The sequence below is a fragment of the Narcine bancroftii genome, chromosome 10, assembly GCF_036971445.1.
Source record: "Narcine bancroftii isolate sNarBan1 chromosome 10, sNarBan1.hap1, whole genome shotgun sequence".
Lineage (NCBI taxonomy): Eukaryota > Metazoa > Chordata > Chondrichthyes > Torpediniformes > Narcinidae > Narcine > Narcine bancroftii.
In genome coordinates, this window is record NC_091478.1 from 104,382,263 (window position 1) to 104,399,027 (window position 16,765).

General features: G+C 41.9%; 1 long non-coding RNA gene across 1 annotated transcript in view; it reads right to left on the reverse strand.

Moving 5' to 3' along the window:
* LOC138745067 (uncharacterized) overlaps positions 1-16,451 on the reverse strand; it is a 40,380-nt gene extending 23,929 nt beyond the window's left edge. Inside the window, exon 1 of the long non-coding RNA XR_011345991.1 lies at positions 16,351-16,451. This is a non-coding gene — a long non-coding RNA (uncharacterized lncRNA). The remainder of the gene's footprint in view (positions 1-16,350) is intronic.
* Between the last annotated feature and the right edge of the window lie 314 nt (positions 16,452-16,765).

The following is a 16,765-nucleotide window of genomic DNA, read 5'->3' on the forward strand; positions in this document are numbered from 1 at the left end:
AGTGCACAACATTGGTTGTTGTAACCCTTCTGGCACCGTGCCATTTGTCGCCCTGTAAAGGATTTGGGCATTATAAAGGACCACACTTTCCTTTACTCCCTCTCTCTCTTGACTCCTCGTGGCCCACGAGCATCACTTTCTGTATTGGGTTGGGGTGAGTCTTGAAGCCAGTTAGTTAGAGCTGCATCCATAGGGGTCAAGGGGTGGGGACATGTAGTGTTACCTTGATCTGATTGCTTACTGAATGTGTCTTTGTGCCATTGCTAAGTTTAGTCGGTTTTCGCTCGTTACCTGCAGTGTGTATTGATCCCCTTGCAAACTGTGTGTTTAAGTTAATTCAACATTTATATTTTGTTGTTTCCTCTACATCTCATGAGAATAAACATGTGCTTTGTACTTCAATCTTAGTCTGGTTCTTAACTTGTGGGACTCACACGAACCTTCACTTATAACAGGGGTATGGAGAAAAACCATGAATAGGATACAAGGTTGCATGATCAGTCATGACTGTAATGAAGGTTGGTCCTGGTTAGAAGGGTTGAATGGCCTCCTGCATCTATATTCTATAATTCTATACTCATTTTGTCAAGCAGAATGTGTGAAAAAAGAAATAGTTGATTTTCAAGTTCAATGATGTATCAAAATATGGAAGAGAAGCAAGTTTTCAGTTGCTTAGAACAATGGATCTCAACCTTTTTCTTTCTTCTCACATAGCACTTTAAGTATTCCCTATGCCATATGTGGGTGGAAATGAGCCAATGACAATTTTTCTCAAGCGAAATACTTCAGTAACAATTGGGTCTAGAGCAGTGATTCTCAACCTTCCCTTCCCACTCACATCCCATCTTAAGCAATCCCTTACTCATCACAGAGCACTGATGGCACAGGAATTACTTAAAGTGGGATGTAAGTGGAAAGAAAAAGATTGAGAATATTGGCTTAAAAAGAGAAAGGATACGCCTGTAAAAGGGTGGAGACAGAGATGCTGACGATGTAAGTGATGGTGCGGGTCAGCTGGAGAGGATGGTGAAGATGGGTCTGTGTAATTTATTTTGCTTGTTCCCTTTGTTTGCCTTTCTCCGTTCTCTGCACTTGAAGTAAGCTTGCTTTCTAACATCTAGATCTGGCAAAAAGCCAGATCTGTGTATTTCTCCACAGATGCTGTCTGACCAGCTGAGAAGTTCCAGCAATTCTCTGTTTTCATTTCCTCCTCAGAAGTAATGAGCTGGGAGGCCATTGCAGATTGATAGCAATGTTCTCAATAGGATATCAAGTTCTTATCAAAATGTATATTTTAAAATACTCCTAAAAGTTTATCTATTCCTTCTTTCATTCAAGGCAAAAACCTTCATTAATTACATTGCGATCATGTATGATTCATCCAACAGTCGAGCAGCAGCACCTAAAATAATCAGGCAAGGGCTTAAATCATAGCAAAAAAAAAGACTTTTTAATAGGAAATTGATAAAAAATGGTCTTAATAATTGCCGTTCCTGTTGAAATAATTCCACTAGAGGGCAGAATACCCATAGGTGGTTGCAAATTGAATTGAGATAAATGAGAAAGACAAAGTGAATCCCTGCCTTCAGCTTCGTCAGTAATTATCATTGCACAATTTGGGCATTGGGTTTACCAGTAAATCTTGGCTTGTAGAATGATGTGTACTATTTGTCCAGTGAAGCACTGTTGGAAATATTCCTTTGTTAACAGGTGAAAAACAACGTTTTGCTTTGTTTAATTGAATGAGAGGATTGTGAGCAAGACTAGTGTTTATCATTCATCTTTCTTGCCTTTCAGAAGGTGATGGTAAGCTACCTTGAGCTTCTGCAAATGCATCTGATGAAGGTACTCTACAGGTTAATAGGTGCTCCTTGACAGCACCTAATAGCTTGAATACTCCTGCGATTGTCTGATCATGGAAGCTAAGCAGGCTCGGGACTGGTTAGTGCTTGGAAGGGAGGCCTAGGACCACCAGGTGCTGTAGGTTTCTGTGAGTGGCGCTGGACAAAGTGGGGACTCTGTCTGCCTTACAGTAGACAAAAGTTAAAGAATTTCATATATGTTACATTCTAAATGTAGTATTATTGTGACAATAATGGAACATTTTCTCTTTACCTTTTACTCTCATGGTGTTCATGGGGTCTGACAGTACAGAAATAGGCACTTCAGCCTATTTCTGATCATCAAATGTAATGATGTAATGGGGGACGTATTATACTAACCGTTTGCTATTGGCTATGGCTGTAGAGGTACTCCATCCTACTAGTATAACAGAAGGCGATGCTTCCCCACTGGCCAGTTTAGAGGTGGTTCTAGTCTGTTAATAAAAGCCCAGTATTGGTATAATACTTGACTGGTCCATGTCAATTTTATTAACAGACTAGAACCACCTCTAAACTGGCCAGTGGGAAAGCATCTCCATCTATTATACCAGTAGGGTGGAGTATCTTTACAACCATAACCAATAGCAAGCAGTCAGTAAAATACGCTCGCCATCATCACATCGAGTACCTTCTGTGTTAATCCCAGCAACCAGGACTTGGTCCAGAGCCTTCAATGCCTCAGCGATTCAGTTAACTTTGTCAATGTTTAGAAAGTACCTGCTCCAGTTGAGAAGGGGAAGAAAGGGAGACAACCCCACAGGACGGTGACCAAAGCAGCGAGGGGCACAGCAGCTGAACAACTCGCACAGGCTTGCAGGGCAACTTGTGGTTGAAGGATTCACACAGATTGTGAGTTCCTGGAGGCTGGCTCATGGGGACCAGGGTTTCGAGAGGGTGCTGAAGATATCCTGATCATATCGAAGATTTGGATCTGAAGCTCCGGTTGCCGAAGAATCGAATAGGAGTCTGTGCAGCTGTAGAGGTTGCGGCAGTGCTTGGACACTCAGTGATTTTTGAAGTGACACTTATTGTTAGGGGCGCCAGGTAATGACTCTTTGTTTGACTTATGGCAGGCAAAAGTTGAAGTGTATCCTGTATATTACATTTTTGAGTGTATTATTACATGACAATAAAAAGAAACCTTTGAACCCTTTTCCACCACATCCTCAGAGGTGGGTTCCAGATTGCAATCATCCTCGAGGTTTAAAATAAAATCTCAGATCCCTTCCAACCATTCCACTCCTCATCCATCTGGTCTTAGACATATTCTGTAACTTAAGACTATCCTATGCACAATCAATCACACCTCCAATTTTCATGTAATCTATTTACTTACTGAGGCCTATCTATCTATGTGAGGAACTGTCTCAAGAAGGCAGCCAAGGCCATTAGCGACCCCCCACCCCACCCAGAAAAGCCTGGTCACAACCTCTTCTCACTGCTCCCTTTGGGAGGAAGGTACAGGTGCCTGAAGATCAGAACCTCTTGGTTCAAGAATATATTTTTTTAATCCTATAGCTCTTGAATTTTCCATAACTATCCCACTGTACACTGCTCCGGGACCACAAAAAGACCTGTCTGCTTTATTGAAATACAATATACAGAAGTGCTGGAGAAACTCAGCAGGTCGCACAACCAGTGTTGCCGGAGCTCACTGGAACACCACTCTGGCAACACCTGGGGCGGCTCTGGCACTTCCTTGGCACCATTTTTGGTGAGCTCCGGCATTAGCATTGCACCCCTGAATGCACCATCTATAGAAAGTAAAGGGTAACCATTGTATCGGGTACCATGACAAAGGGCTCAGTCCCAAAATATTGGTTACCCTTTACTTCCTATAGATTCTGCACAACCTGCTAAGTTTCTCCAGGACTTATGTGTTGCACTCAACCCCAACGTCTGCAAACTTCCCTGCGTAACTTATTATTTTGTGGACAGAGCTTGTGAATGAAATCACAATACATTAATTACTGCGTCAATTCCAAAATGGTTCTGGCTCTAAACACTGGGTGTAGTGACTTGTATCCTTTCCTTGTTCATTTTTCCCCCACATTTGGACATCACTGACAAGGCCAGAATATATTGTTCATTTCTAACTTTCCTTGCAAGGGTGGTGATGAGCTGCTTCTAATCACTGCATTTCTTCTTTCAAAGGTAGTCATTGTTGTCTGTTTTCCAGCAATACCAGCTTCATGCCACAAAGCTGACTGGTTCTTCTGCAATTCTGGTCAAGAAAAATCATTATTCATTTACTACATGTGCACACAATAATCTTGTCGACATAACGGAGTGATTAAACGGTTTTAATTACCAAGAACCTGAGCATTACTGATACATGACTTGGCCAGGTTCCAGGTACAGGAGCAAGGCGAGGCAAGTCTGGGCACACCATCCTTTTTTGGGAAATCTGGGGAGGAGCCAAGGGAGGGATTAGGGAAGGTCAGGTAGGTTCGGACTGCCCAGTCCATACATCTATACAAATGCCTTTCACCACACTACATTATGCCATTGAATCTTCATTATGGTCCTCTAGTTCTACAACTGTTAATGAAGAGAGCTAGTTCACTGATGTTGGGTTCCTTTAACCCAAATAACAGAAATCCCTGGTGCAAAGGCATCCAGTGAGATGAAAGAACGGTTATTCTGTTGTTGTTGACATTTATGGACAGATGGATGTTTATTGTGAGTAATTCAAGGAGCTAGTTAATGTGTAAATGAATGTGGACAGCTGTAATTCAGGTAATCACTTAAAGTAAATTGGGTAGAAATATTCTGAAATGGTTTTCACGAGAGGGGGAAAAAAGATCTTGCATTCAAGTTACAACAGCATTTCTCGGGAACATCTGAAAGCTGTTTAGATGAATAATGAATTTCTCTGAGCTGATGCAACAGCCCCTAATCATAGGCAAATACAGTGGAAATCTAATTAAAAACATAAGGAGGAGAAGCGGAGGAAGGCCAGATGGTCTCTGGAGCCAGTTCCACCGTTCAAAAAGGTTCCGTGCCTCAAATTCACTTTGGCACCTGATCCCTGTTTTCTCTGATTCCTTTAGTGTTCTTAAACCAGTTAAATTGTTTTGTTCCAGTGATACTTGCTGGGACGGACTTGGGGAGAAATCCCTGTTCTTCAAGGAAGGGATCTTCGTTCTTGCCTGGAGTGTAGAAAGAAAGAGCTAAGACAATGCTGCTTCACTGCCACAAACATTTCAGTGCTAATTTGGATCTGAAAGGGGGCTTGAATATACAACCTTCAAGCTGACGGGTAAAGGTTTTACCCCCTCCATAAATCTTCGTCCGCGAAGCCAAGCCAAAGAAAGAAAGGTTTTAATAAATGGGTAAAGTTGAATTTGGCAGAAATGCAGACTCCAAACTAGTAAATCAGTGCAGAAAACACCGCAGGATGAATTTATACTAATTTGGTCATAAACATGGGTTAGCTAGAATATTCGCATGTTCAGCCAGAGTTGAAGTGGTACTGTAACTTGTTTTATAGGGCTTGGTTTCCACTAATCCATGCAAGTTCTCTCATAATACTTTATCGGTGCTGTATTTTTGGACTTGGACCAGAGACAGGAGGCATTTGGAGATTGAAGCTTCCTCAAGCCCCTGCTTTATTGTTGTTTGTCAGCACTGAAAATTTTCTGCTGCTGTTTGGTGTGTTAACCTGCAATGGGGATTAGAAAGTTAAAGCTCCTGAAAGGAGAGCAAGAAAGCTCTAAACCAGTGATTATGTGGTGACCAAGCGAAAGGACTGACATCTTAAGAAGCTCCTAACATTCTTAACAATCGATTATAAGGAAATACTCCTCTACTGTGCCACTGAAGGTGGCCTTTCAACCCACTGGGTCCATGGCAGTTACCAACCGAGCAGTCCCAGCGGTCTCATTTCCCCTCTCTTTAATTCTGTCTACTGCTGCAATGAATCCTCTTTCACTTGCCCACCAACTTTCCTTTTGGTGCCTTGGTCACTTATCTACTTTAAAAGGAAATTGACGTTAGTTATTTAACCTCCGAGCACATCTTTGGGACCTGGAAGGAAGAAAAAGCACCAGGTGGAAACCCACCCAATCACAGTGGGTAGGTGTAAACTCTCCACCAACAGCACCTGGATTCTGGGTTCAACCAGAATCTCCTACTGCACCATTCATCTGAAACCTCCCGCACCTCCATAAGTGTGTCTCATAGTGTTTTAATTCAATGACTGAGATGAGCAAACTCTGTAATGTGCAGTTCAAGATTTAAGCTTCCTTTATTATCATGTAATAGTACAGAGCATATGACACAAAATGACCTTCTTCCTACCATAAGACAGACACTCGCTATTACTTGCAGTATGAGAGAAAGTCCCTTCAGAGTCACCGAGCATCTGTGGATTCGCCTCCAGTGCTCTTGCAGCCTTCGCCGTTACACAGACGCCTGTTTTGTCCATTGACAATCCGAGCTCCAAGTCTGAAGCTCCAACACGATCAGGGGCCCTTCTTGCTCTCAGCACTCTTGGGAATCCCGGCTCCAATACCTGGTAAAAATGAACCAGTCTCTAACAGTCCGTTCAGGTCCCCCAATCGCACCTGATGTAGTCTGTATAGGCCCCTCTGCCACCGAGCCCCTCGATGGTTCTTCGCCATGGTAACCATCCTGTAGGGTCATCTCCTCAGTTACCTGCTGTTTTATGATTTTTTTCATTAAGAACAACTTATTAATTCTTCACAGATGGATACAAGGATCTTAGTTTTAAAAAAAGGGCTATAGATGTGAGTGGATAGCCTGCGGCTTTGATGTGGCTAAGAGCAGAGGGCATAGGCTTAAGGTGTTTGGAAGTAAGTACAGGGGGAATGTAAGAGGCAGTTCTTCACACAGAGTGTTGTGGGTGCAAGGAATGTGCTACTAGAAATAGTGGTTGGGGCAGTTCCGATAGAATCTTTGTAGAGTATGAGATAGGTACATGGAACAGAGAAAAATGGAGGATTATGCAGTAGGGAGATTCTAGGCAGTTGATAGAGTACATTATTATGTCAGCGCAACACTTAGCTGAAGGGCCTGAACATTGCTATAGATTTGTTTTTTACATTCCAGACAGTGGTAAAACAAATTATCCCAGATGGTATTATTTTTAAAATAATATTTTTAATTATTAACCAACAATGATATACAGTACAACTCTGATTATCTGAAATGGTCAGGACTGGGCCTATGTCCGATAAACATTTTATTCGGAGAACCAGTCACTTTTTAAAAAAACAGCCCAACAGCAAATCACTTGTAACAGTATTTAAACAACAACAAATAACAAGGGAAGGCTTTTTAAGCATCGAAGTAATGTTTAATTTTCACTAAAAAAAAAGTGCTGGCCACCGCCAATCACTGACATCACCCCACCAAGGTCCCCGCACTCATGCCGGGAACCCGAGGTCCCCACTTAGCATTGACCCACTTAGAACAACAGGGATGCCACGTAACATTGCTTTTTATAGACTTCAGTTCGGCTTTTAATACAGCTATTCCAGGCAGACTGGTTGGTAAACTCGCTGACTTAGGATTTTCCAGATTGATTTGTCTATGAATCAAGGACTTTTCAACAAACTATTCCCACACTCTAAGAATAGGTGCTCATTATTCCCCTACTCTCACATTTAGCACTGGTTCCCCGCAGGGCTACGTATTGACCCAATGTTGTATTCTCTTTATACCTACAACTGTGTCTCTGAGTATAGCTCTCATACCATCATAAAATTTGCAGATGACTTGACTCATTTAAAGGGGTGATGAGTCAGCCTATAGGGACGAAGTCCACAGACGCTCAGTGTGGTGCTCAGAAAACAATCCGGTATTGAATTTCTTGAAGACCACAGAGCTCGTAATTGATTTCAGGAGGAACAGTATGGTCCCAGCTCCATTAATGCGGACTGTGTGGAAAGGATTACGACTTTCAAGTTTCTGAGAACATATTTGGCTGAAGATCTTTCTTGGACTATTAATACCACCACTATAATCAAGAAGGCACATCAACGTCTTCATTTCCTGAGAATCCTTAGGAAAATTAATCTACAGGAGAAGTTATTGGTGTCCTTCTATTGCTGCTCTGTTGAAAGCCTGCTGGCTTATTGGATTCCTGTGTGGCTTGCCAGCTGTACAGCAGCAGATCAGAGGGATCCTCAAAGGGTTACCAATGCAGCCCAGAAGATCATGGTGTTTTCCTTGTCCACTTTGGAGTATTTATTTTGATCTTGTTGTATCAGGAAGGCAGCCAACATTCTTAAGGATTCTACTCACCTGGGCTATCATCTATTTGATTTATTGCCCTCAGGTGGACGATATTGGTCCATTAAATCACGGACAAATGGACTCAATCCCAGAGCCTTTTGAGAATTAAACTCCGCCAATTAGAATATTTGTGCTGTTTTAATGCTGCGTTTTCTTTCTTGTTATTGTTTTTACTGTTTTATAAGTTCTTGTACGTTGTATTGAGGTACAGTGGTTGCGTTTTAAAGAAACGTTGTTGTTTACTTGCACAACGACAATAAAGTACATACTTACTTACTTATTGCTGCTGGGAGCTCAATGTCCCTGCTGCCACTGGGAGCCTGAGGTTCCCAGTGCCGAATATATCAGTGTGTGTGTGTGTGTGTGTGTGTGTGTGTGCGTGTGTGTGTGCGTGTGTGTGTGCGTGTTTGTGTGCGTGTGTGCGTGCGTGTGTGCATGCGTGCGTGCGTGCGTGCATGCGTGCGTGCGAGCGTGGGTGGAGTATCCCAAGCCAAGCGAATCCCAAGCCAATACAGCTCAAGGCCCAATTATCATAAGGCAGTTCTGATAATTCAGAGACATGTGGGTTTGAAAGTGATGCAACATGCAGGGTTTTATATGGTTGAGACATGCAGGTTTTAGATGAATGTGACATGCAGGATTTAGATGCATCAGACAAGTAGGCCTTAGATGAAATGAACAGTTCATGAAGTGGGTGAAAGAAACTGGGGTGACAGACTGGTGATTAACCCGCGAAACCCTTGTTAAGGTGCTTCAGTGAAAATATTAAATTTTCCCCTCTTCTTTGGCATAGGTGAATGCTCACAGAAGTTCCAGAACTCTTTTTGTGCGTCAGTCAAAGTGGTCATCTCATCCCTCTACAGTTCATCTATAACCACATCATGGTTTCTCAATCCCACAAAAAGGTTGAAGAGCACTTTACTCTTGTGGTGCTTGCTTAAAATGGTCTCCTGAGCACAGGATGCACTGTCTTTTCAATAAGATGGTCACATGGTCTCTTCTCCTGGCTCCTCCAGGGATTTTTTCCCTTCACTCTGAAAATCTATCAACTTTTGGAACATGCTGTCTTCGAAGCCTGCTGATGGTTCACAGTCACTTTCCAAAGCCTGCAGGCATTTGTTACATCTGTGCTCTTAAAGGGAGAGTCCCATGAACTGAAAATTGGGAGAACAGCATAGTTTTATGTTCTAGTAGGGAATGATGAGATTGTTGTGGGGTAGAGGGCTTTGAGGAGTGCTTTGAGACGGACTATTGCTTTGTCACCTTGAAAAACTGTGACTTGGTTGGTCATTTCCCCTTTGAAGCTGAGAGACAGTAACATCTAAGTCCTGCCAACGCCTGTAAGCCAGCCCCACGATAGCTGCAGTTGGACGTAGCATCCAAACCGAATCGTGACTGGACTTATTTGTGTTCACTGCTTATTCTTTGAAATCTGATGTTTGTAGCACTGCTGTTCATTTAAAATTGAGAAGTTGTTCGTTACTGCGATGAGGAGGAATGGGCTAGGATTTAAATAATTAATGCTCTAAATGGGATAGTCTCTGTAAAGAGATGGCCACACTGGTGTATTTTGGCTGCTTGTCATCATTTAGAGAGTAACCAATTTATTCCTAATGGCATGTTCAGCACTTTGGATCAACGTGCGTTTTGTTTAAATGCACAATATAAATCATCAGAATCAGGATTTATTGTCATGAACAAGTCACAAAATTTGATGTTTTGTGACAGAATCATGGAGCAACCATTCATGTTATAACCATCTCGCAACATTACTATAAAAAATAAAAATAACAGTGCACGAAAAGTCAGGCAGTGTCTTTGGTTCATTGATTATTCAGGAATCTGATGTAGTGGGGAAGGAGCCGTCCTTGTGCCGCTGGGTGCTCGTCTTTAGGCTCCAGTACCTTTTCCCCAATGGTAGCAGAGTGAAGGGGGCGTGTCCTGGGAGTTGTGGGGTCCTTGGGGATAGCGGCTGCTTTTTTAATACACCGCCTCATGTAGATATGCTCGATGGAGTGAAGACTGGTGCCCGTGATGTCACAGGCCGAGTTAACAATCCTCTGGAGTTTATTCTTGTCCTTTAAGTTGGCACCTCCATACCAGGCAGTGATGCCAGCAGCCAGAAGTTTGAGAGTCTTCAGTGACATACCGAATCGTTTCAGAGATCTCACAAAGTACCGTATAACTGCTGGCGAGCATTCTTCGTGATTGCATCAATGTGGACACTTCAACTATGACACGATATAGTAATAAACTACAATGACAACTAACATAGGTTGGCCCTGTGGGATGAAGAGCCTGTACTGCTGTGTTGCAATATTCATGTAATGAAGGAGAGAATTTGCACTGCTGTAAAAGGGGTTTGCATTGAATTATTTTCTTATCACGTGTACCAAGATTCGGTCAGAAACTTTGATTTATATACTAACCAGGCAAGTAAATCTCAACATAACACAACAGAGTGCAATAATAAATAGTGTTGTAATAAAACGAATGGGCCAGGTATGGTGCTACCAAAAATAAAAGTGCAGGGTGTAGTGTTACAGACGTACAGTTAACAGTGCAAGCATCACCTTGTACAACTGGGAAATCTTTTCATGAATATGACAACAGCAAATGCTTTCCTTGATTCTAAAGGTCAGTCTTTTCAAACACGTGTATCTTCTGTCTGTAGAAAGGTTGGGGGGGGGGGAGGGAAGAAGAATGTGACTGGGGTGGGATGTGTGCTTTCCCAAGGGAGCAGGAGGTGAAGATAGAGAGTGGAGGCAAGTTTGGGTGATGGCATGGGCTGACTTCACTATTCTCTGAAGTCTCTAGCAGTCTTGGGCTATCAAAAGCAATCTGGCTGGCTGCATCAGTGTTGTACAGTTGCTGTAGACCATTGGATCAGATGTCAATACCAAGGACCATGAGAGCAGCAGAGAGGATCGCTTGGGTCTCCCCAGCCCCTCCATCAATGTGATCAACAGGAATCGTTGTTTGAAGAGGGCTGGCAAAATAATTGAGGACACCTTCCACCCCACACACAGCATTTTTCTGCTTCTCCTATCGGGAAGGTGATACAGGAGTATCAAAACCGGAATTGCCAGGCTGAGGAACAGTTTCTTCCTATGGGCAATGAGACTGCTAAACAACTGAAATGAACTGCTCATACAAACCCTCCAAGACTCTACCATTTATTTAAAAAATATTTATTTATTTTCATATATGTACTGCATGTGTTTCTGCACTAAGGACCAGAAAATGCTGTCTCGTTATGTTGAACTTGTACAATTAGATGATAATAAACTGGAACTTGAATTCCCATACCAATTACTGATGCATTTGGACACAAGTACTTACTATGGTCCAGCAATAAAAATTGGTGAGGACACTGGAGACATGCCAACATTCCTCAGGCTTCCAAAGATGGCGAGATGTTGGTGGACTTTCTTGACCAAGGTTGGACCAGGACAGGTTATTAGTTCTTAACAACTTAAAGCTCTCCATTATTTCCACTTCAGTGTATTTAATACAGGCATGGGCATTACTTCTGAACTTCATGCCTTGGATTACTTTGCAGAATACTAGGAGAGTGAAAGGACATTTTATTGTTTGTTCTTTCTTAAATCATAATAATTTCTGTCAGTGTGATACACGTTCTGAAGTAATGTGTAAAGTAGCTTGTCGATTGATTCAGACATGGGCATTTTTTTTCTTCTTTTATGAAATCTGTTGCAATCCAATGATTCACTTAAGTCTTGAGATGTTTGTTTTTCATATTTTTATTCTGCCCAAATAGCCTACAATTCAAAGGCATGAAGATTGAATGCTCCAATTTGCACACTGGCTCCATTGTTTTCCCTCCTCTCTCTCCTTCTGATCAACGCAGGTCATCACACACCCTATGATCCAAACGTCACCGGCCCTGCCCAGCCTCCTGTTACCTTGTGCTTTCCCTTTCTCCTCCTGGTTCTATCTGCCAATCAGCCACAAACTCCTCCTACTGGTTCACCTATCTCCTCCCCCACTGTTCCCATCAGCCAATCATCCTCATATCAGGTGGCATTTATTTCCTTACTTTCTTACCAGATTCCATAATCATCAACCCTCCATTATCTCTTCTTACCACCTCCACCTCATAGCCTCTGTTTCAATCTGCACCTTTCCCTCCTCCACCTGTCTCCATCAACCTCTCTTCCTGCCAGTTCCCAACTCACTCCTCACCCTTACCTCTTTATACAGGCTACTCTCCAGTGAGAGAGTATGGGACGGACACTGAAGAAGAGAGGGCAAGTAGTACACATGGCTCATGAGCTGTGATCAAATGAGCTTAGCAAGTACCAATGCAAATGGTTTCACAAATTCATTAACCATCATGGACGCCAGAATGAATAAGAGTGTCACAAAGATTTTTCCTAATGATTCATTGAATAACCAGTTTGCAAAACCAAAGATTGTGCAAACGATTATGAACTAGCCAATTCAAACCTTGTTAATTCTAAAAGTGGATCCACTGATTTGACAGGAACCTGGAGCTAGATTTTTCTTCCTTTCTCCTTCCTGCTTCAGACATAACTAGGGTGAGCAAAGGCAGGTAAAAGAGCAAAAGGTATAGTGTAAGGCTGCCACCACGATAAGTTGTACAACTCATGCCTATTGGGATCAGACTGCCTCGTAGCTTGTGAATAATGATAGCTGGATTCAACTCGGCTAATAGAGTCCACTGGAGAAGAGAAGGCCTCTGGCAAGAGGCATGCTGAAGGCAATATGCAGGTAGAAGGGTGGCGCGGATAGTGTAGCAGTAAGACTACAGCGCCAGCGACCTGGGTTCAAATCCAGCGCTGTCTGTAAGGAATTTGTACATTCTCCCATCTTTGTTGTCTTCACACTATATAACTTTGTATTTTACAATGACCTTTAAGGAATGTGATTCTTTAAATACAGAAAATACATTCCAACTTTAGCTCCTTTTTCTCTCTACCTGACAATATCACTTCACTGACAAATTGCTCAATACCAGAACACTTCAAGAAGCTACTTGCTGGTTCTAGTTTCAGCACCTCTCAAGACAGCGTGCACATTCGCACTATAAAATGTGCGAAGTAAAGTCGGTGATATTTTTCGGACCATTTGCTGCCTCAGTCATCGACAGCATTTAATGGATCTGAGGTACAGACGAAGCAAAATGTTTTCATGATAATTCTGAGTTTTTAAAAATGTTTCAGGAGGATATTTAATTTGCACATTGAAAATTACAGCTTTTAAAGGAGAAATGGTTTCCACAGTTAGGTGACCCAGTAACCTGAGGACATAGACTTCATGCAATTTCCCGAGAACTAGAGCTGACATGAGGAGACTTTGCTTTACACGGGAGACATATGAGCTGAATTCATCGGGAGGAAAGATTTACCAGATTATAAGAAAAGAAAATGGAGATGAACAAATTGGATTGTTAACGTGGTTGGCCAGTTGGCTTCTTAGTTCTATTTTCTGCTGTTTCTTCCCTTCAGCAAGATCACCAGCTCCAGACCTCACTATAACCGTAGCTCAATGATAGAGGTGAGATGAGATTGACTGTCCTTGACACCAAGACAGCATTCAGCCTTGCATGGTGTTTGGGAGCCTTGGTAAAACATCAAGGGAAATATTCCAAAGGTTGAAGTCATATTTCACACAAAGAATGATTGTTGTCTTTGTTGGAAGCCTCAAGTCCTCACTGCTGGAGTTCTTTAGGAATGGCAATTGTACAATATTCAATTCCATTGAATATGGGGGGGGGGGGGGTGGGGTTGTCCCCTGGGAAATTTACATTCGAGCTTTAAAAATTCCAGTCAATGAATATCTCTGCTAAGACAAGGTCAAACCATGTTCCTTTGACATTCAGTGCCTTCAACCTCCTGGAGCACTGTCATTCACCAGCTGAGCCAACCACATAATTGCAAAGGCAGAAAAAGCAAGACAGATATCTGCTGCAAATGACTCCCATCTTGACACCTCAAAGTCTTTCCACCTTTATAAAGGCATGAGTCAGGATTAGTGAAGCTCCAACAACACTCTCGAAATTCAACCCGCTTGATTAGCACCTCACTCGCTCGTCTGGAGCCCAGCCCAGTGGCTGCAGTGTGTACCATCCACAAAACATGTTGCCGTTTCTATGCTACAGCATTGTGGAATGATAGGAAATATGTTCAGGAGTGGGCCATTCAGCCCTTCAAGCCCACACCACTGATCGTGAGACTTCAGCACGCTATTCTTGCTTTCACCCCATAATCCCCTGATCCCTTTAGCCAAAGCCACGTCAAACTCCCTTTTAAATATATCTAATGAATTGCCCTTAACAACTTTCTGTGTACAGGGAGTTCCACAAGTTCACAATTTTCTGGTCCTCCCAAACCTGCAAGATGTCCAATCAAATACAGATGCAGTAGCCCCTTCAGAACTTTGTGCCATTCCCTGTGCAGAACACATTCCCTCATGACATGGCAGCATGGCTAGTATAGAGGTTAGTGCAACGCTATTACAGCACCAATGACCTGGGCTGGAATCTGGCGCTGTCTGTTCTTCCCATGTCTGTGTGGGTTTCCTCTAGGTGTTTCTTCCCACCTTCCAAAGCGTAAGGGTACTTAGGAGTAATTGGGTTACAGGGCTCATGGGTCAGAAGGGCCTGCTATTGTGTGCTGAATGTCTAAACGTGAAATTTTTTTAAATTTAAATTCAAAAGGACTTAAATGGTTAAAAAAAAAGCTCACAACCATCCTTCATGGGCAATTGAAAGAGGAAACTAAATGCTGGCACTCAGATCTTGAAAAATCAAGGAAGAAAGAAAAATGGTAACAAATGAATTGTTCTGCTATTGCCCCAGATCACATCAAAATAAAGTATGAATTTGTAATCTCCTGACAGGGGAAGTTTTAGCTGAAAGAATATAGTTATTTCTAATCAGAAAGGGACTGATTTTAGAACAGTGTGGTAATCAAGAGCATGTTAGCAGAGGCCTGTGAGCAGAACGAAAGGATTGCAAGGGGAAACTTGAAGAAAACAAAATAAACAGCTGGAGAAAAACAAAACCTTAAGAAAGATCAGCCTTGTATTTAAGGAAAATAGTGCAAAGGAAAATGGATTTTCACCATCATTTGTGATGAGGAACCATTCCTGTACCAAACCCTGAGGTTTGGCAAAGACTGTATGTGGCTTTTTAATAAAGGCGGACAAAAAAAAATATGAGAAAGTCCAGCGATTCTGCTTCCACTCCCCTACCTGGAGCACAGCATACAAACAGCAGTGATTTGACCAGAACTTTTGTCTCCTATTGGGTCCGATTATGGATCTGTTCCTCGTTCGCCAGAATTAAACCAATTTAATTTCAAAAATAAAAATGCTGCAACAGTTTTCTTGATTATTTGGAACTGACTAGTCTATTGGGTGCAACATTTGGGTGTCAGTTCAATTATTAGGCATTCTTCCTCCTATATGAAGTCCCACACCATGCTCTCTACTCTTCTGTTAACAGAGGGATGAGCCATTCTCAGCAGGGCCCACAGCACATTTAAAGGGTGGGGGCAGGAGGGGAAAGGGGCACGGACTGAAACCATAAATTATTTTTAATGTTCATTTCATGTAGTCCATATACTGAAAAAACTAACTAAACGACTGCTTCACAGGGAAGGGGCCCCCATAAATTTTGAGCAGAGTGGGGGGGGGGGGGGGGGAGGCATATAGCCAAAAAAAGGTTGATAATCGGTGATCTTATGTACCCACACACCACCCACTCTCACAGTATATGTTAATGACACCATTAAAAATTTCATTCCCAAGTTAACAACATTTCAAAATAAATTCCTCAGTGTTATCACTTTGCTGTTTGTGTTCAGTGCAAGTTTGCTGCTGTATTTTCATTGTTGCAAATGAGAACATACTTCTTCAATATTGAATTGTTTCAGTGGCAATAAACATTTTGAGATAACAGTAAGCTGTGAAAAGAGCTACATAAAAGCAGGCTTGCTTTGCATTGTTATTAACAGCAACTTACTGAAAGTGGATGCATTTCTTAACATATTTATGACATTAATAGGAAAACTTTGAATATCCAAACCTGAAATTAAAATTTAAGAAATCTGCATCAACTGCTATGTAATTCCTGATATTGTATTTAATGATATGTCTTTGAGTAACACATTCCTTAAAGTTAACATTGCAACAAACTAATGTGAATTTAATTTCTTACCTTAATAAAAAGAAATCTGCACATAAGAAGTCTACATCGTTGCTCTTAATGTTTGCTCTCTGGAGTTTATTAAACTCAACAGGACAGTAAGGATGAAGGTTTTGCTCTGACAACTTAATTTCATTTATGATCGCAAATTCTATCATGAACTTAGAGTGAAATGAAAATGAAACCGCGTAGAGTCCTTGACCACGGTTTGCAGTGAAACATGAACCAAACACGAGCAAGACTGAAACAAATATCAGACAAAGAAGCATCTATTCTGCATCCTCATTCCACATGCGGGAGAAATGAAATATCATGTTGGTGACAGTTGAGTCTTTTAGCACATAATAAAAAGAGTGTAAAAGAATAAACATTTAACTTTAGCCACCCAAACACCACTCACAAAAATAAGATAAAGGAATTAGGATTT